This window comes from Myotis davidii, unplaced genomic scaffold (genome assembly GCF_000327345.1).
Source record: "Myotis davidii unplaced genomic scaffold, ASM32734v1 scaffold398, whole genome shotgun sequence".
Lineage (NCBI taxonomy): Eukaryota > Metazoa > Chordata > Mammalia > Chiroptera > Vespertilionidae > Myotis > Myotis davidii.
In genome coordinates, this window is record NW_006290024.1 from 1,609,165 (window position 1) to 1,630,783 (window position 21,619).

Consider the following 21,619-nt stretch of genomic DNA (forward strand, 5'->3'; position numbering starts at 1 on the left):
ACATCCCCAGTGGGGGATGTGCAGAAGGCAGCTGATCGATGTTTCTCTCTCATCGATGTTTCTAACGCTCTATCTCTCTCCCGTCCTCTCTGTAAAAAATCAATAAAATATAAAAAAAGAAAAAAAAAGGGAGTTCCATTTTTAATATTTTGGGGAAAATCCATACTGTTTTCCACAATGGCTGCACCAGTCTGCATTCACACCAGCAGTGCATGAGGGTTCCCTCTTCTCCACATCCTCGCCAGTACTTATTGTTTGTTGATTTGTTGATGGTTGCCATTCTGGCAACTGTGAGGTGATAACTCATTGTAGTTGGAAGAGTCAATATTTAGATGGATATATGGTAGATATGAACTTGGAAGTTATTATGCTAAGTGAAATAAGTTAGGCAGAGAAAAACAAATACCGTATGACTTCACTTATATATGGAACCTAATAAAATAAAATAAATAAACAAATATAACAAAAACAGACTCATTGATACAGAGAAGGAACTGATGTTGCTGGAGGGGAAGTGGGTGGGGGAATGGGTGTAAAAGGTGAAGGGGAATAAGAGGAAGCTGGAGCAGATCCAAAAAGGCATAAGAGGAAATACCTACCAGGACTGAATGTTTTATGTCTTCCCAGAGTTGTATGCTGAGCTCTTTATGCCTGATGTTCTGGTATTGTAGGTGGGGCCCTTAGGAGATGCTTAAATTCGAAGGTAGAGCCCTCATGAATGGGGTTAGTGCCTATAAAAGAGGCTCCACAGAGACAGAGAAGCATCGATCAGGCTGTCAAACCTCAGAGGGAGGTAGGAGGGTGGGGGTAAAGGGGAGAGATCAACCAAAGGACTTATATGCAAGCATATAGGCCTAACCAATGGACACAGACAACAAGGGGTGAGGGCATGAGTGGGGGGATGAGGGGTAATGTGGGGCTAAAAAAGAAAGAGGCTCTGAGAGCTCCCTAGTCTCTCCCACAATTGAGTACACAGAGAGGAAACAGGGCTAAGAACCAGGAAGAGGGACTTCATCAGGCTGTGACTATGCTGGCTCCTTGATCTTGAACTTCCCAGCCCCCAGAACAGTGAGAAACAAATTCTGTTGTTTATAAGCCACACAGTCTATGGTATTCTGTCATGGCATCCAGAATGGGCTGAGACAGTAAATAAGAAAGAACCCTAACCTTTGTTTGAAGGAATGCAATTAAATTAGAGGCAGATTTTTTTTATTGATGTAGAGTAAAACCTGGTGTATTATTTGCTTTCAATCCTTTTATTATTCACTAGAGGCCTGGTGCACGAATCCGTGCATGGGTGGGGTCCAGCCAGCAGGAGGGAGGAGCTATGGGCAGTTGGTGGGCCGGCCTGCCCCCTGGTCAAACACCCGGTTGAGGGGACAATTTGCATATTACCCTTTTATTATATAGTATTCTATCATATATTTCTACATATTACCCTTCTACTGTTACTTACTGACTTTTATTTTAGACGAGAGGCCTGTTGCACGAAGAGATTCGTGCAATAGGCCTTCCCTTCCCTTGGCTACTGGCACCGGTTTGCCTCTGGCACCCGGGACCCAGGCCTTCGTTCTGTCCGGGCTCCAGCTGGAGCTGGCCCCGGGGCCATCAGGCTTCACTCTGCTGCTTGGAGCCTACGTATGCAAATTAACCACCATCTTTGTTGGGTTAATTTGCACACTCTCCTGATTGGCTGGTTAGCGTAGTGAAAGTATGGTCAATTTACATGTTTGTCTATTATTAGGTATGATGTTATCTGTTGACTTTCTTCTGCAGGAGAAGGGAATCTAGCTTAGGCACTGGTCACACATACACAGCCCCTCCCATTGTCTGCAGTACCTTTATATCACTCTTTTTGCTGATATCAATGTTCAGTTGGCATTATTAAGGCCTGCAGATGTTATTCACAGCGGAGACACATTTAGCATTGAAACAATTGCTCCTTTATTTTACATTTCCCCCTTTAGAGTTTTGTGTTGTCTTTATGAAATTGGGATCATGCCACACACACTGTTTTGTAAGAGGCTTTTTTATACTAAACGGTGCGTCATGAACATCTTAGATGCCTAAAGCATCCACTTAATGGATGCATAGTACTTACTCGATTGCATGAGCACACATAACCCATTAAACTAATTGCCCATTGTGACACAGTTACGCAGTTTTTAATTTTTCACTTTTATAAACAATTCTAAGATTCACATTTCTGAAACTTAATTTTGCCTAATTACTTTCTAAGATAAATTCTATGTGTAGAATTGCTGAGTCAAATGATAATATAGATTATTATGGATTTGATAAATATTTTCCCCCAGAAATAGTGCTGAATTTTAGAAATAGCAATTCTGGGCTTTATCATCTTAAACGTTTTTGTTCCATTTTAAATGTGAGTTTTATGCTAATCATTTCCATTCACATTTCTTTAATAACCAATGAGATTGTGTGTGTTTTCATATGCTTATTTGATATTTTGGTTTTATAGTTTTTGAATTTCCTGTTTATACCCCTTGTTCATTTTACTATCAGACAATCTTATTTTGGCTGCTCCTTGCATTGGAGCCCTGGTAGGCCTTTTATCATGCTGTTTGCAAACTGCCTATTTGTCCCTTATAATAAATTTTAATTAATTGTAGGGTTATTATATATTTTTTCTCAAAGAAATCTGAGAGTTTTTTTTTTAAGGCTAAAGGACTGTATGTGATATTTATCTGGAGGACCTACATAATCCAGTGTACCCTAGATGCTCAATCGCTATACTTAGGATTAATACAGGAAATTATAATCTTGCTTGCTATGAGACTGTCTAATTAATGCATTTTTTAAAATTGAGCAAAAGGTCCTGGCATATGTGAGCCTTCATTCAAATATGCTAGAAACAAAAACCCTTATTGCAGAATATGAAATTAAATAGGAAATTAAGGCACTTGCTTTTCTTTCAATGAACTTTTACATGAGAATCAGTCAAGAAAGGAGAACACCTTGTTCCAAGTACAATTTAGATGATTGGTGTTTGAAAGAGAACAAGTCACTACCATGTGTGTGCACGTGTGCAAGTGTGTATGTGTGTGTGTGATTGTATGTGCATGTGTGTACATGGAGAATTTATGCAGCATCTCCTATATGGAGGGAAGTGGAAGAGAAATTGCTATATGGAATAAATCTGATTCTCATCTTCAAAGATTGTACCATCTATTGGGGAAGATTAATTACCAAATATCTAAATGCATAAAATTGCCAGGAACACTCTAGAAACTTAAAAAACATATGCATTTAATGAAATCAGTCCTATTCTTAAGATTTCAGAACTGCTAAGCATACAGCCAGGGATAAGGAAACAGATGGTTTATCATAAAGGCAATACCAGAAGACTAATTGCTGGCACAGGTTGGCAGAGTGTGTGTGTGTGTGTGTGTTTGTGTGTGCGCGCGTGTGTGTGTGCACACACAGGAACTGGAATTCTAACCAATTTCCTATAACTCACCTTTTTTATGATCTGACCCATCTGGTATTTGTGTTTCAGTGAATGATTTTCTGATTCTCATAACTCCAGGTGTAACAACCAGAAACCCAGAGATAAAGGTCCAGAGAAAAGGAGGCATGAAGCCCAAGAGAAGGGAGATATTTTACATCACTGGGCTATGGAAACAATTGAGACATTTTGGGATAATTTGATTCATAAACTGATAGAAAGTGGTAAATGCCAAGCTAGGCCAATGACGAGATTTAATAAATAAAAAAAGAGAGATGTTGCATAGAAGGAGAATAAGAACATCTTTGAAACAGATAAAGAACTGCAGTAACAGTTGCAAATCTTCCTTCTGAGTTGGAAGCCCAGCTTCAGAACTTCAGGGTTTTGTGACCTTGAGCAGCTCATTGAACTTCTACATGCTCTATTTTGTCATCTGTAAGATGGGGATTTGCTTAACAAGATGCAATTATTAGGCACCTACAATGGAATAGGCTGTTTTAGGTGCTGGAGCATTGCTCTAAGCATTGGAGAGCAGGTACCTTCCGCAGAGGGCTCCTATGAAGTTAGTCCATACATGTGAAGAGCTGAGAACAGTCATCCTCATGAGATACAGACATAAATTATAAGATAGAAAGACGGGTGGGAATTAATGCACATGAAAATGAACAGACTGCTGACACAGCTAAGCAAATGATGAAACGAAGCAAGCATTACAAAAATAGAATTTTCTATGGAATTGAAAGTAAATTGAACTAAACCAAAAAGTACTGGTACATATGCTTTTAAATAAAAACCCATGTCTGAAACATCATATAGAGATATGCCCACCCTCAAACATTTAATGACTCCCAATGTGTTCAAACCAAACTATAAATTTTGAATTTGGGCATTTAAGATACTTCATATAATTATTTCTAACTACATTTCCAGCCTTATTTCTCACTCTACTCCTACATTTTGGATCACAGACCACAGATAATGCTTCGGATGGTCCTACAGTCTCTTAAATGGTATGTGATAGAGTTATCAAGCTATCTTATACTCTTTCCTGCTGTATGCAATTTTTGTAGCACTGCTATTTGAATTTATGAACCTCCATTTCCCCTTTTAAATAAGCATACAACCTGCTATGATCAAACTTGCTTTATGTTTTTATTATTTTTTTGCCTGTAGAGGTAGCAGAGTACCTCATTCACATTAGGTGCTTAATACATATGCATTCACTCCCCTTGCTCCTTAGCTGTACTCATGGCGCTTGCTCTTCTTGGAATGATTATCAAGTTTTTTCTCTTTTTCAAAATAATAACCATCCTTCCAGGATCAACTCAAAAGTCAGCTTCTTCAAAGCCTTCTGTCCATCTCATCACTGGAGAGATGGATCTCATCCCCTCCAAAGCGTGACTTTATGACACCTTCTGCACCATACTTCTCAAACCCTACCACAGTTAGTACTGTTTGTGCCTTGTGTACTTGCAGTCATTGAAGGCAATGACCCTATTCTATTAATTTATGTGACTTGACTATATTCACTTAGCACCTTGTGCATGGTGGACATCCAAGAGATTAAAAATAAATTTGTTGAATAAATAGAAGAACTGGATGGATCTTGAGCAGAAATGGGCCACTGGAGGTTTGCTGAAGGCCTGAGTGGCTGAGGAGAGTCTGTGTGATGTTCCTTCAAGGCTTTTCTCTGGGCATCCCCTGATATCCCTGCTCTTCAGCCTGGACAAAGAAAGAGCAAGTCTGTTTGTAGAGTAATGAGATTTATAGGTCTTGTTTATTAGCAAATTATTAGCTGTGTTTATAAACTCAGTTTGACAAAATAGGGAGTCTTTGAAGTGAATACTGTTTGCTGAAATTAGAACCAAGTTCAATCAACAGAGCATACTGAGTCTGGTTAAGGAAAAGTGCAGTCAACGTGGCTTTCAACCATCTTATACTCCTCACTCATTCCTTTTTATTTTTGAAACTTGAACTTCAATTTTTCAAAGCTTGACTAGGTTTTTTAGGCTGAGATTGAGCTTTTTGTGTGTCAACTTGCTGACATTTTTTTTAAAAAGTTTATTGGAGGTGATGGAGTCTTGGGACTTGGTTTGATCTGATCCTGTTCAGTTCAGCCACACTCCAAAACCCTAGTTGACTTGATTAGCAAGAGTCCAGAGGACTGTGGGACCACAGCTGCTGGCTCCCTGCTGCCTCAGAGCACCTTGTTGGAAAGGTTACCGGGAGACACTGGAGGGCTGAATTTTTGATTCAGAAAATCTACTGAGTCAAAATCTAGAAGAGGCATTTTCTGACATGAACGGTGCTGGCTGGTGAAAGATTAACTCCCAAACAAAAATGCATCCTAGAAAGCGACGAACCCACCCAGAGGCTCACCAGCCCTTTGATTGGTTTTAGTTAACAAGAAATAACTGCACCTCCAGAGTATCCAACTCATTGGTTGCTGAGACAGGGATTCTGATTATGGAAGGGGTTAGAATAACTAATAATCTTACCCAGAGAGATCAGTATGCTCATCCCAAAATTCAAGTGAAATGTGGGGGAGTTGACCATTTAAGAATGATTGAACTCAATTTCTTGAAGAGAGGACAGAATTTTAAACCATTTTCTAGGAGAAGGCATAGAGTTATGCCGAGTGAAAGTGTCCCCTTAGTGGGATTAGTGAGGAGCTCAGAATATATGGAGTCTAAGACTGTGATGCTCTCATTTGGTGATCGATGGTGATGAACGAGTATTCTTTTGGTGAGGCTCTACTTTTTTTTCTCATAAAAGTGTCTCAAAATTCCCAATGAATTCCACTTTGGAATGACTTCTTAGCTAGTTTATATTTCCTATCTCATCACTCTACAATCGCACCTCATTTTTAACCAACGAGTGTTTTCTGCTTGATCACACTTGGCTTTGGATGACTTCTGGTTGTTTCCAAAAATAAAATTCACCCTTAAAGTAAAAGATTTGTGTTATTGAAACCCTGTAAGAAACACAACTTTGACTCTGAAGAACTCAAGTTCCAGATACATTTTGATATTGAAAACAAATCATGTCTTATTATTTTGCAGTCTATTCTTACACATTTTCATTTCTTCTACTCTTATATTTTTTAAGAGATGAAATTCAGATCTATATAAAATATTCCAAGGGCATTAACAAAAGAGTTGCACCTAATCTATGCTCTTATAAATTTCTTCTTCCGAAGTATCTTTTTAAAAATAAAAGAAAGAAAAGAAATGTAAAATATCTAACAAATATGTAACAAAAATAGGGGTACCTGTGATCAAATCATAAAAGAGTAATAAATATTACTCTTTTGAGTATTACCTCCATGATGGTTCAACCTGCATTGTGCTTATTTTATGGGTGGGTGGTTATATTATAGTCTATTTTCTTTGTGTCACTAGGGTAATACATACTTACAGCAGAAATTAGAAAAAGAAGAAAAGCAAAAGGAAGATAATTTAAAATCACCTGTAATTCCATCAAGCATAGGTAACTAATTTTGACCTTTCACCTTTCTAGCTTCTTTTTTTTTAAATGGACTGTTCATTTTGTGGCAGATTTAAGTCATTAGGTTTTTTTGTTTGTATTTTCCTCACGTGTTAAAAATAATATATATATGCAGAAACTTCCATAAAAATGTCAATAGAATGAGTTGTATTAACCACTAGTCAACTCCCCCCCTTTTAGAAAAACAATTTTTGTCATATTTTTATAATCTAAGCTAAAAATATTTTTATTTTCTTTGTTATTATCAGAATGGGATTGTAGATTTTTATTTATTCAAGTGCAATAATTATTCTTTTTGATGCTCAAATCATCCTAAAATGGCCAGTGGGAATGTCTTCAAGCAGTTCTTGTGACTTCTCACACATACCTGTCACCCGCACCCTTCTTTGCTTTCTGACATGGAAGGAGTTTTCAGGCTCAAGTTGGAGGCTCCCTGCCCTGCCCGTTTCTCCAAGGAGTCCTGACTCTATCAGCAAATAATAGAAATCAAGATCTGGGCACCCCGTGAGCTTTGGGTTTGAGGTGCCAGTGCTTCTAGTTCCTCTCAGGGAACAGAACTAGAAAATACCTACATACTTCAGGCTAATACAGTACTGACGGTTCACGTTCAAGGTTAGTATTACTATTTTTCTTAAATTCTTTGATTTTATATGTGGACCTCTTTTCCCTTCTCTCTAGCTGTGTGTGCGTCTATGTGTGTGTGTGTGTGTGTGTGTGTGTGTGTGTGTGTGTGTGTGTGCTGGAAATACTTGACAATTTACAAAAATGATTAGTATACATGTGGAAAATTCTGGATAGGAAGCAAGACAACACTCTCATAGTGATAGGCTTACACTGGTATGGGCAACGTTTGGGGTGAACATAGAAGGTCCAGGTCATTTCCCAATTTCCCATGAATGGCGGGGAAGGAGGAGGCTCTTTCTGGGACAGGCCTGGAGGGGCAGGACTTCCTCCTGTGCCACAGTGGGGCTCCTAATCAGGTGGGCAGGCCACACCTGCGGCCTCCAGAGGGCTTTGTAAAGGATGCCACGATGCACAGCTCTGGGAAAATCTTCTCCCATGCATTTCCTTATAAATATGAACAATTTTTGAATATGAACATAGGAAAAACTCTTGGAGTGAAATGGGTCACCATGTATATCGAATACTAAGGCACTGTGGATGCATTTTGCTAAACTGCATGCCTGGGAGACTGCGTCATGTATGCTCTGATGAGTGGAGAGGAGTATGCTTCATGCAGAAATCTTGACTGTACTCGTTGGGAGACCGCTGCTTTCTCTTGCTCGGCCTTTACATTCTACTTTCTTTTCAGAGCCACAGCAAGTTATTTGTGTCTCTACGATTGGTTTTTATATTTTTAAACCATTTGCATGTATAGTTATAATTTATATTGGTTTTTTTATGTGATCTCTACTTCAGGAAGCAACATGTAAGGTAAAACCCTTATCCGTGTTGTTTGTTCTGTAGCAAATGCTTTTTACTGGATTCTTACATTAGGTTCTGTGTCTGTCTCTTACTGAACAAGGTATGGGTTTTCCTTTAAAATGTTTCTTTCTTTACATTTTAGCTAAAAATTCCAAAAGCCTGCCTCATGTGTTACCATAATGTGATTTCTGAACCAGAAAGCCCCTATATTTAAAGCAAACTTTGTTATATGTAAGGCATACTTTTAAGAAGTAAACCAACAAGTGTGCGTATGGTTTATACATGAGTACTTTTGAGGGAGGTGGGTGATTTTTATTTTTATTTTATTTTATTTATTTATTAGTAAAAATGTATTTTATTGATTTTTTACAGAGAGGAAGGGATAGGGATAGAGATTCAGAAACATCAATGAGAGAGAAACACCGATTAGCTGCCTCCTGCACACTCCCCACTGGGAATATGCCCGCAACCAAGGTACATGCCCCTGACCGGAATCGAACCTGGGACCCTTGAGTCCGCAGGCTGACGCTCTATCCACTGAGCCAAACCGGTTAGGGCAAGGTGGGTGATTTTTAAAATCGCTGCATCACTTTATCACTTTCGTGGAAAGGAATTTGGGAGGAACAGTTTGCTTAGGCTGTGGGTTCTATTCCATGTCAGCTAAGACCTGCTAAAGCATACTGGGTTACAAAGCTGTAGAAACAGAAAACATGTGTGATTAAAAGGAGCCACAAATATTCTCAAACCAACAGGAAAAGCCTGTAAATACTGCGTGAACCCAAGAATTGCTCAGGATATAAATCTATTTGCTGTGTATCAATATAATTTTTGATGTAGCTTTAAAAATTAGCATGCTCGATTCCTTTTGGGTTTGTTGAAGAATTAAATATAATTCTTATATTTTGGATGTTGGCATTTGTGAGCATTATTTCCATACTCAAATTTATTTTGATAAAGGAGAGTTTGAGGGGCAGTGGGGCAATTGCTCTCAGCCACCTGGGGAGCCAGCTGCGAAGGAGACCTGATTAATTTTCCTAAATTCCTTGTTGTGAGGGAAAGGTTTTGATGAGGGCCAACTTTTCATTTCACCCCAAACTAGAGATTGTGGCAGAGAAAGGAGGTCAGCTCTACTTTTAAACTTCCTTTAGGCTGCAGATGGCTGTGTGTCCACAAAGGGAGCTTGCTGAGGGGGCAAGGGCTCAGGGAGAGGTGGAGGGGACCAGGCACCACCTGGGCCAGGAGACCTTTGCCCCGTGGAGAACCCCGAAAGTGGTCGAGAGAGAACAGCATGGTTCTCAAGCCATTGGTGTCAGGACCCACTTCCTCTCCTGAAGGTCACGGAGCGCCCCAAGACTCTCATTTCCACAGGTTCAATCTATTGACTTTGATTGTATTAGGTACAAACTAATCAATTTAAAAGTAACAAAACACATCACATGTGAACACGATGTGTTTTGTTACTTTTGGTAACTTTATTTACCAAATCAAAAGTTTTTAGTGAGAAGAGTAGCATTGTTTTGCAAATTTCCATTATGTTGTTGTTAATCTTCACCTGAGGATATTTTCCATTGATTTTTAGAGAGAGTGGAAGGGAGGGGGAGAGACAGAGAGAAACATCGATGCGAGAGAGACACATCGATTGGTCGTCTCCCTTACGTGCCCTGACCAGGGCCATGAATTAGCCTGCAACCAAGGTACAGGCCCTTGACTAGAATAAAACCCAGAACCCTTCAGTCTGAGGGCTGGCACTCTAGCCACTGAACCAAACTGGCTAGGGTGCAAATCTCTTTTAATGTTGGCTTATGTGCCATTTTACTCAAAGAATTTCTGACACCAAATGTGTGCGTCTTTCCCACAACCCATTCTCCCCATTTCTGGAAGTCCCCTCCAATCAGTCTGACACTGACTACCTGTAGCCGGCTCAGTCCCACAAGTCGGCTCCATCCCACAGGTTCCCCGCGCTTCTGACCAAGCGCAGGTGCGTCCCAGTGCCCTCAATCCCTCCTCAGTTTAAGAATCTGCGGCAACAGCTCACAGAACTCTGGGAAACACTTACATCTACCTGTGTTGTGAAAGATACCAATGGACAGGCAAATGGGAGAGATGCATAGGAAAGGTAAGGGAATGGGAAAGCTCTCCTTGCCCTCTGAGGGCTTGCCACCCTCCCTGCCCCTCCATGTGGTCAAAAACCCTGGCGTTCTCTGACGCCAGTGGTTTAGGGGTTTATATGGAGGTTTCATTAAGTTGATTAAATCATTGGCAATTGGTGATGCGCTCACTTTCCAGCCTCTCTCCCCTCCCTGCTGGTTGGGGAGTGGGCCTTAGAGTTCCAGCCCTCTGATCACATGGTTGACTCCCCTGCCAATCAGGCCCCATCCTAAAGCTATGGAGGGGGCTCACCCACAGTCACCTCCTTAGCATGACATGTGTGGTTGAAAAGGGCTTCTTACGAATCATACAAGATGCTCCTCTCTTCCCTACCTCTCAGAAAATGGCAAGGATTTTAAGAGCTCTTGTTCCAGGAACTGGAGACAAAGACCAAATACTATCTATTTCTTCTTGTATCACAATATCATAGACGACAGCAGTATTCTCATATCCACTTCTACATTCAGTTTATTCAGATAAAACATGTCATGTAGCCTCCAGGGGACTCTACTGTGTATTCATGAGAGAATGAGAATGGAAACAGGTGAATAATGCCTTAATATTATTATGAAAGTAATTTTCATCTTGCAGATACTCTGAAGGAGTATTGAGGTCTCCCAGGGTTGGCCAGTCCACACTCTGAGAACAAGTGAGTGTGGAGGGGGTGCAGTGGAGGCAGCAGCGTTGGGAATGACACACTAGGGCTCTGTGACCCTTTGGCCTGATCGTTACGGTATTGTACTCAGAAAGTGATCCTCCAGTGAACTATTAAATATCAGCTTATTTTGTAAAGGTTTGCACAGGATAAATAAAACCATCCTAATTTATCTTTGGAACTTCAAATTGTTGTATATAACTGCTGGTCAGCCTCACCACTTAGCTCTGCTCCTTTCCCCACAAATCTCTCCTTCGTTGGCAGTTCCCATTTAGTTCATCACTGTAGCTGCTCAAGCACAAAACCCTGGAATTATTTCGGCCTCCTCACTGAAATTCCTCCGGCCTGAGCCATACGCGTCTCTCACCTGAGCTGCTCCGACCTGTTCCCTCTGCTCTTACCCTTCCCACTCCACCTTCTCAATCCATTCTCAGTGTAACGGTCAGGGTGACCCTTTGCACATCCAAGACTGCAGTTCTCTGCTGACAGTGATGTGGCTCCTTTCCATGGAGTCAGAGCTGACTGTTTCAATGCTTTAAAGCTTTACCTGATCTGCCCCCAACTTTTCTTTGAAGACCCCACCAATCCCAGTTCTCCCCACTCTGCTCTGGCCACAGCGACTTCTGCTTCTTGAACCCACCAGCCATGCCTCTGCCTCGGGCCTTGGCCCTGGCAGTTCCCTCCGGCTGGAATGCTCTTCCTGATGATATATTCCAAAGCCCCCATTTTGCAGGCCGTGCTCAGCTGTAACGTTCTCACTGTATTCTGCCCCGACTTCCCTATTAAAATGGCACGGCCCCCTTCCCATGCTGAATGCCCATCAGCCCCTATCCATGTTCTACTTTTCCTATTTCTCCCACAGCATCTGTACTCTTGTATTTATGGAGTCACTGCTGGTTGGTTATGGTCCATCTGGCTCCATTGGAATGGCAATCCCACAGTTCAGGAATTCTTTTCAGCCTTTACTCATGGTGCACCCAAAGAACACCATGTCCCCCTGGCACGTAGTAGACACACAGTAAATACTTGCTAAGTGGGGTGGGGCTGGAGCCTGTGACCACAAGGAGGAGGATTCGGCCCCCTCATACCCTCTGGACTGATGGAGTGTCTAATTTTCCAGTCAGATCATGAAACAGATCAACGACTTTGGAAAAAAACAACAACCACTTGCTAAACAAATGATGGCAAGGATATACAAATGCCTCTAAAAAGATAAGATGCCCCTAACATTTGAGGTTGTTAGCAATTAAAATAACTTATCAGGAATTTGTTGAGGGTATCAATAATCAAAACTCTTTTCAGTACAAGTGACAACAACTCAACTAACCCCGGCTTACCCAAAGGAAGAAAACAAATGTGTTCACTGACAAATAGGCTTCAGGCATGGCTGGCTCCAGGGGTTTAAGTGATGTCAGGATCCTGTCTCTATGCTTTCTCCCTCCTTTACCAATTTCATTCCAGGCATCCTCTCCCTTATGGGAAAAGTCACAGACGTGTCTAAACTTCTATGCTACGAGCTCAGCCGCCCCATGAGAAAGGAAGGTGCATTTGTCTCTGTTGGGTGTCCTCGCTCTCAGGCCCTCAGTGGGCACAGCAGGGTAATGTACACACGTCTGTATTTATTTGTATGTCTGTCTCTGGAAATCATGCTGATTTCTTCAATTCCAATCCACCAGCCCAGGGATTTTGTAAACCTTTCTCCCTTTCTCCCTGTGTACCCACCCCCTTCCCTGACAGTGAGAAACCAGCACCCATTTCCTTAATCTGTTTGCTCAGTTGGCTGATGCTCCGGTTTGCAATCCATTCTGCCTCTCCCCCAGCTGACTCTTCCTCCCTGTAGACACCCTCCTCCCCCTGCCTGGGCTCTGATACCCCTTTGTACAGGCTCCCTCCTTGCCTTGTTGGGGCTCTGCCCCCCCTCCCCCTGCAATAAACCACACACACCTGAAAACACACTGCGAGTGGATGCTGTCCTCACCCGCTGGGGCTGAGTCCCAGTGCCCGGCCCCTCTGCGGGGAACCCTCCTTTCTGCTCAGACCCTGGTCCCTAGGCTGGCAGCCCCACTCCGACATGCCCTCCACATCCTGCTGGGTCCCCGACGCCGGCATTGAGCTCAGACCACGGGCCAGGCACCACTGTCGGGGATGCTCTTGTCACCCTGCTCCCGCATCCCTGGGCCACTGGTCTCCCTCCCCTTCCTGCTCAGGTGACGACCCTTATGACCCCCTTTACAGCTTCCAGGAAGGGAAGAGACCAGTGGGGACAAGGAAACACAAGTGCCTTTACGTTTACTTATGGAGTCGCAAGGGGCTCAGGCCCTCGAGGCTTTCCCCACCTCCAGGGCTCAGATGCCTGCGTGCTCCATGGTCCATGAGACACCGTGCCGCTGCCCTCCCCAAGCCAGGCCGGGACTCCCCGCTTCTGCTGTGTCCTCCTGGCCCCAGTGCCACTTGACTGCATTGCTTGGTTGGATTCTTTAAAAAAAATATTTTTATTGTCCTAACAGGTTTGGCTCAGTGGATAGAGCATCGGCCTACGGACTGACAGGTCCTGGGTTCGATTCCAGTCAAGGGCATGTACTTTGTTTGTGGGCACATCCCCAGTGGGGGTGTGCAAGAGGCAGCTGATCAATGTTTCTCATCGATGCTTCTAACTCTGTATCCCTCTCCCTTCCTCTCTGTAAAAAATCAATAAAAATATATTAAAAAAATATATATTTATTGATTTCAGAGAGGAAGGGAGAGGGAGAGAGAGCTAGAAACATCAATGAGGAGAGAGAATCATTGACCAGCTGCCTCCTGCACACCCCATCCTGGGGATCATCCTTGAATGGGAATCATACCATGACCTCCTGGTTCATAGGCCAACACTCAACCACTGAGCCACACTGGCTCGGCTGCTTGGTTGGATCCTTCCATCTCCAGCACTCAGGGCTCTGCCTGGCACGTGGAGGATCAAGGAGCATTTGCTTAGGGAATGAGTCTAGAAGAGAGCTGTCCCGTGAGGACAGGGAGGCTGAGCCCACCACTGAGGGTGGGTGTCGTGGCCAAACGCACACATCTCCCCCAGCTGCTCAGATGCGCGTCCTCCTGGCCCGGCTAAGGCTGGTGTGTCCTCTCCCCACACCGGGCGGTGGCACCTCCCAGCCTGCGCAGCCGGTGACTTATGGGAGAGGACAGATGAGGAAGTGTAGTTAGCATTCATTCATTGCTTATGTTGTACAGGCTGTCAAAACTAATGAAATTTTATGACAGACGGGCAGCGACCAGCTTCCTGGGGTTATTTATCTTTCTCGCTTCTGGCTCAGAGCGCTGGGTGATTTTTCATTTACATTTAAAAATGCCAAGATGACTAAGCGCAATTCGGCTACTCAGAAAACTAGCAAATTGTATCAATGCCCAAATGTAATTAATAATCATCAGCGTGAGGAATGAAGAGCAGTTAAGCGGCATAGTCTATCTTCCCAGGTCCCGCCCACTTCCCTCCTGTCCCCACCAGTTCCCAAACTCCCGGGACATCCATCATGGCTTTTTCATCCCCTCTTTGCTCAGATCTGATAGCCAATATTTGCAATGACAAACAAAAGGTCCTTGTGACTGGTAGCCGGTCCCCGTGGCTGAATAGATTTATGTGCAGCAGCCCTAGAGAGATGATGCAAATAGATGTAACACATAGTGGGGGGCTGGGGGGGGGGAAGGGGGAGAGAAGAAAAGAAAAATTTAACATAAGAAAGGATAAAGGTCCTGGGAGACAGGTTAATCCTAGAGTGACAAGGCTCAGGATTGCGAGTCTGTGTTTATATAACCCAGAGAAACCCACAGATCCCATGAATCATAACAACCGTGGCCTGGGAGCCCTGTGCTCACAGTTCTCCCTGCGCATCGCTGTCCTCTTATCTCCCTGGTGCTGTGCTCTCTGCTCCTCCCCCGCCCGACCCCACCTTCCCTGGCTGGGCCTCAGCCTCTGCACCTCCTGCATCTCCTGTGTGTCTGCTCCTGCAGGGCTAGGTCTCCCGCAGCACCTGCATTATCACGGCCTCCTTCCTGCCGCTCCCATGGGGCTTTGCTGAACCACATCCTTAGGGGCCCAAAGTCGCAGCCCGGGTCCCTGGGGCCCTCCCGGGCCAGGCGTATCTTCTTCCTCTCCACTCCTGTGTTGGCACTGCTTGTGTCCCAGTGACTTCTACATGGTTTCAGCTCACAGCTCTGGGGCTGGAAGTCAGAGCTGAAGGCAAACATTATGCCCTACTCCAAACCCCAGCCCCTGCCCACATGACTAAGGCTTGGGGAGGGGCCCAATCACTTCTGGCCCCTGGTCTCCCTTAGGACGGCCTGTTTCCGGAGGACTCCAAAGTCTTCATGCACCTGGGCCTGGGGACGGCCAGGCAGGCCAGGCCTGCAGCACAGCAGCGGGCGTCTGCTCAGGCTCCCGACGGCACATCTTGATTCAAAGGTGAACTCACTGGGCGTCTGGAGTGAACCAGACACAGGCCTCGCCCTCAAGGTCTTTATCGCACAAACAGGCAGGTAGGGAACAGGCAGGAGGTAGGGAAGTGAAGAGAGAGCAAGAGAGAGGTGCGGTGATGAAGCACAGGTACCAGAGCTAAAGGGGCGGCCGCTTCCATGGAGCCTCACAGGACAGCTCCCCAAGGCTGTGGGGGAACTGAGCCAAGCAGCACAGTGTGCACACCACGGGAGGCGACCAGAAGAGGAGCTCCGGGAAGGAGCAGATGGGAGGGCAGGGGTCAGCTCTGCTAATTCAGAACTTGGAAGGGGGATGTTTGGGAGACTTCTGGTGGGAAGGAGGAGTGAGCCTACCTACAGGAGATCCTTGACCAGTGGGGTGGGATGCCTGTGTCTTCATTTGTATCCAGCAAAGGATACCACAGTGAGCTCTTTTCCAAATGGAGCCTTAGCGGCCTGGACAGAGGCCGTGCTCTGGACCAGGTGGACACACCAGCCAGTGTGCGGGGTGAACAGGGGAAGTGACCCGCGCAGGCAGATCAGGGGAGGCCTCGGCAGTATCAGCAGAAGCGGGACTGCAATTGGGCCAAAGAAATGGAAAACAGAGAGGAGGTGACGGGGCTGGCAGGCAGAGGACACAGATGTGGGGGTGAGGGAAGAGAGGGGTCTAAGAGCCAACCATGAGCAGTGAGGAGAGTGCAGTGTGGTGGTCTAAAGGAGCAGTGACTTTTTTGAAGGGAACGAGAGAGGTTGACATCTTCAGAACAACTCTGGAAGGTGTGTGGGATAGGGACAAGGATTCCCATTTTATTTTTCTAAATATATCTGTATTGGTTTCAGAGAGGAAGGGAGAGGGAGGGAGCGATAGAACCATCAATGATGAGAGAGAATCATAGATCAGCTGTCTCCTGCACAGCCCCCACTGGGGATGGAGACTGCAACCTGGGCATGTGCCCTGACCAGGAATCAAACCATGACCTCTTGGTTCATAGGTCGACGCTCAACCTCTGAGCCACACCAGCCTGGCCAAAGGTGATCTTATGTCATGTTTAGACTAACCCTATGAAACTCCCTTTCTCTCCACATCATAGAGATAGTATTGGGACTATCAAGAACTATCGGCTTTTCTGGGGACCACCAAAGCAAATGCGGTGGCCGCAGAGGAGCGGAGTCACGCCGATAGACTTCGCCAAACAAAATCAGGGCCGGCTCTGGTTGTTTGAAATCCTGTCTCTCTTAAGCAGCCGGGCCCCGAGGCCCCTCGTAGCCTTCAGCACAAATAAGCTTTGACTCGGCGGCATGTGCTAAATTTATAATCGCGGGTTACAAATATCTCCGGAGCCTCACAGGACAGCTCCCCAAGGCTGTGGGGGAACTGAGCCAAGCAGCGCACCATGGGAGGCGACCAGAAGAGGAGCTCCGGGAAGGAGCAGACGGGAGGGCAGGGGTCAGCTCTGCTAATTCAGAACTTGGAAGGGGGATGTTTGGGAGACTTCTGGTGGGAAGGAGGAGTGAGCCTACCTACAAGAGATCCTTGACCAGTGGGGTGGGATGCCTGTGTCTTCATTTGTATCCAGCAAAGGGTACCACAGTGAGCTCTTTTCCAAATGGAGCCTTAGCGGCCTGGACAGAGGCCGTGCTCTGGACCAGGTGGACACACCAGCCAGTGTGCGGGGTGAACAGGGGAAGAGACCCGCGCAGGCAGATCAGGGGAGGCCTCGGCAGTATCAGCAGAAGCGGGACTGCAATTGGGCCAAAGAAATGGAAAACAGAGAGGAGGTGACGGGGCTGGCAGGCAGAGGACACAGATGTGGGGGTGAGGGAAGAGAGGGGTCTAAGAGCCAACCATGAGCAGTGAGGAGAGTGCAGTGTGGTGGTCTAAAGGAGCAGTGACTTTTTTGAAGGGAACGAGAGAGGTTGACATCTTCAGAACAACTCTGGAAGGTGTGTGGGATAGGGACAAGGATTCCCATTTTATTTTTCTAAATATATCTGTATTGGTTTCAGAGAGGAAGGGAGAGGGAGGGAGCGATAGAACCATCAATGATGAGAGAGAATCATAGATCAGCTGTCTCCTGCACAGCCCCCACTGGGGATGGAGCCTGCAACCTGGGCATGTGCCCTGACCAGAAACCCAACCATTGCCTCCTGGTTCTTAGGTCGATGCTCAGCCACTGAGCCACGCCAGTTGGGCAAGGACTCCCATGTGAGAGGTAGGAAAACTGTGACAGAGCAGTGGCAGTGTTCTTGCTCACAGGGTGCAAGGCAGACTTACTCTGGAACCCAGCCCTTGCATTTTAAAGCCTTCACTGTCCTCCTAAAACACTGGCCCAAGTAGAAGTATAGAGAGATGGTAGGAAAAAGGCATCAGAAGAAGATGAGCAGTAAAGAATTATGCTGTTGCTGAAGAAAGCAAATGAGCTCTCCTAATCCATCGCAGTGAGCAATTTCCTGGGTATGTAGGTCCATAATCCCACGTAAATCCCCTAAGAAGAGAGACTAATAAGAAATCAACTCCAGTGGAAAACACACTTAGAGGTAGTAATTGTTGAGAGAGACTGGCCATTCCCCACAGGATATCATATTAAAAAATGCTTGAAATCCATAAGTCACATAGAAATTGCTTCAACCAGAAGCTTCTAGAAGTTTCCATGTGCTCATAACTGGGACATCAGTAACAGATTGACTGGTCTTCTGTGATAAGCAGCTGCTCCGAGGTGGTCCTTTGCAGAGAGTTTGGACTCTCTCCTGGTCTATCTTGCATTGGGAGTGAGGGCTGCGGTGTCTTCCCTCTTCGGTTGGTGAGGAGGAGAAGTGGGGAGGCACAGGCCTGCCAACGTCCTGTGTGCTTTCTGTTTGTTGTTGCAACTGGCCTCATTAGACCAGGCGAGAGCTGCCAGCATTCGTAACGTGGGCTCTTCTAATTAAAGTTCTACTGAGGAGGCTACTCCTCGCTCTGACTCTCTCAGCAGGCTCTGGACTAACCTTTCTTGAAACCAGATAAACAAAGTAATACTAATAAAAATATCCATCTGCTCTTAAAGATAAATAAAGCATTCATATACCAAACTGAGATCTGGATTCTTTTGGAGGCAGCTTTAATGATAGTAGACATCTGTTCCAGCTTGCTTTCTGCTCATTTTTCATCTGCACACTCTTATAGGAGAACCATGTGAGAGCTGTTGGAGGGAAGGGGTGCTCCCTAACCACCATCCTCTGAGGCAATTGCCCAGAATAGAGGGCGTGAGAACAAAGAATAACCCTGATTGGGTTTTGCCAGGGATTTTAAGCACTGTGGTCTTTTTTAATTTTAATTTTTAAGTGTCAGAATTCCCATTTTTTCATTTACAATGACAAGTGGAATTGCCCCGTAGACCAGTTGCACGAATGTCGGATGTCGGCATGCTCCCACAGCCACTCCCTTCTTGAAGTCATGGTGGACAAGTATCCAAGAAACACCTGTGGCCATGCATTTACCGGGGGCCCGTCTCAGACCTGAGAGGCAAGGATGATTGCTTCTTTCAGGAGAGCTGCACATGGACAGTTCAGACCAGCCACCCACGTTCCCAGGACATGCCTAACGCTGAGAAGAACGGAAGCAAGGCGCCACTGTGGGAACCTCCACTTCAGGGCAGACTGGCTCTCTTGGGTTTCTTAGATCCGTCTCTAACTCCGAAGGGTTGGGCAAGTCCTGGGGGTGGGTTCCAAGATGGAAATATCTGGGGCATTAAAAATCGTTGCAACAATGGGGCAGGGGTGTGCCTGACCTTTAGTGTCTGAAGACAAGGGTGCCCAAGTCCAACAAAGACTCGGCAGTCTCCAATGCTGATAACTCCATATTGAGAAACACCAATATTTTGAAATTGTGGGATCATTTTATTTTCCCAAAGAAAAATTTTACACAGAAGCCCAGGATATAAGACCTATTAAATAAGAGTTATATTGTCCTGCAGGAGAGGGGGTGCCTAAAGCCTTTTTTTTTTTTTTTGAAAATACAGTTTAAGAACCTCTATTCTAGGTGCTATCAGGACACCATACATTTCTTATAGTGTCTGGTCCTGCAATGCTCTAAGAAGTGAGTGGTTTAAAATGTTTGAACTATAATTTTATATGAGAGATTTTAAACATAGAGCAAACGCAAAAGGATTGTGACATTTCTTTCCCTGCCACCTTGATTCTACCGCCGTTGGTGTTTGCTCCTCTGTGCTGTCCTGCTCTCCCCAGACGCATTGACTCACCTTATATTCAGTGCATTTCAAAGGAATCTCAGACATCCGTGTGTTTCTCCCCTGATGCTCTGGCACGTGCAGCACGCATTCACTAGCGAGTTCTATTTACTACTAAGAGGTCAGATCTACATATATGGAATGAATAGATTTATTGTACAGGTTTAAAAATATATTTATGTAGCTCACACCCTTATCCTATATAATAAAAGGCTAATACGCAAATTGACCGAACAGCAGAAGGACTGGTTGTTATGATGTGCACTGACCACCAGGGGGCAGATGCTCAATGCAGAAGCTGCCTCCTGATGGTCAGTGTGCTTCCACAGGGGGAGTGTCACTCAGCCAGAAGCCAGGCTCACGGCTGGCAAGTGCAGCGGCGGTGGTGGGAGCCTCTCCTGACTCCACAGAAACGCTAAGGATGTCCGACTGACAGGTTAGGCCCATGCGGAGCAGGCCTAAGCTGGCAGGTGGACATCCCCTGAGGGGTCTGGGGCTGCAAGAGGGCACAGGCTGGGCTGAGAGAACCCCCTTACCCCCCAGTGCATGAATCTTGTGCACTGGGCCTCTAGTCAAGATATAACACATTTCATTACCTCTGAAAATTTTTCATGGTCCTTCCAGCTAGTCCATGCTCTCCTCCAAGTCCTGTTCCCAACAACCACTGTTCTAATGTTTCACCGCAGATTAACTTCACAAGTTCCTGAGTTTCACGTGACGGGATCCTCGCATAAGGGCTCCAGCATCTGACTTTTTTCATGCAGCCTACTGCATCTAAGACCTATCCATGCCCTTGCGTTTATCAGGAGTTTCTTCCTTTTACTCCAGACAATGGTGTTTTGGCCACAGACTGAAGAGAACTTTAACTTTAGTGATTCATGATCTGACATTTCCACGCCAGGCCACGCTCATTATTTCTGTAGGATTAGCTTTGTCTAAACATTAACAAACAGTCTATCCATGGAGTTCACTCAGTCAAACAAGTTGACAGTTTGCTGAGACAGACCGGGCAGCTGGTGCCATGGCCATGGCAGCGACACCACCTCGAGCAGCAGTGATCAGGAGGCTTGTGGTCCATCAAGAACACTGCTCTCTTCTTCTATGGTTGGAAGCCAGAAGGCTTGACTCACCTCTATTTTTTAAAAAAAATAATTGTAAAACATATATAACAAAATTTACAATCTTAACTGTTTTAAGTGTACAGTTCAGCGGCATTTGTATATTTACACTGTTGTGCAATCATGACCACCATCCATTTCCCAACATTTTATCATCCCAGACTGAACCTCTACACCCATTAAACAGTAACTAGCCACCCCTCCTCCCTCCAGACCCTGGTAATCACCATTTTACTTTCTGTCTCTATGAATATGATGACTCTATATGTCATATAAGTGGAATCATACACTATTAGTCCTTTTGTGATGGGCTTATTTCACTTGGCACATCTTCAAGGCTTATCCATGCAATAGCATTGTATCAAAGTTACCTTGCTTTTTAAGGCTGAATAATATTCCACTGTATGAATATATAATGTTTTTTTTTTAATTCCTTCATCCACTGATTGATGTTTGGATTGTTTCTATCCTTGGCTACTGTGAAAGATGCTGTTATAAAGAGGTTACAAATACCTGTTCTAGTCCCTGCTTTCAGTTCTTCCCTCTTCCCCAGCCCCACCTTCCATCATCACAGTCCACACTGAAGATGCACTGTGGTCCCACCATT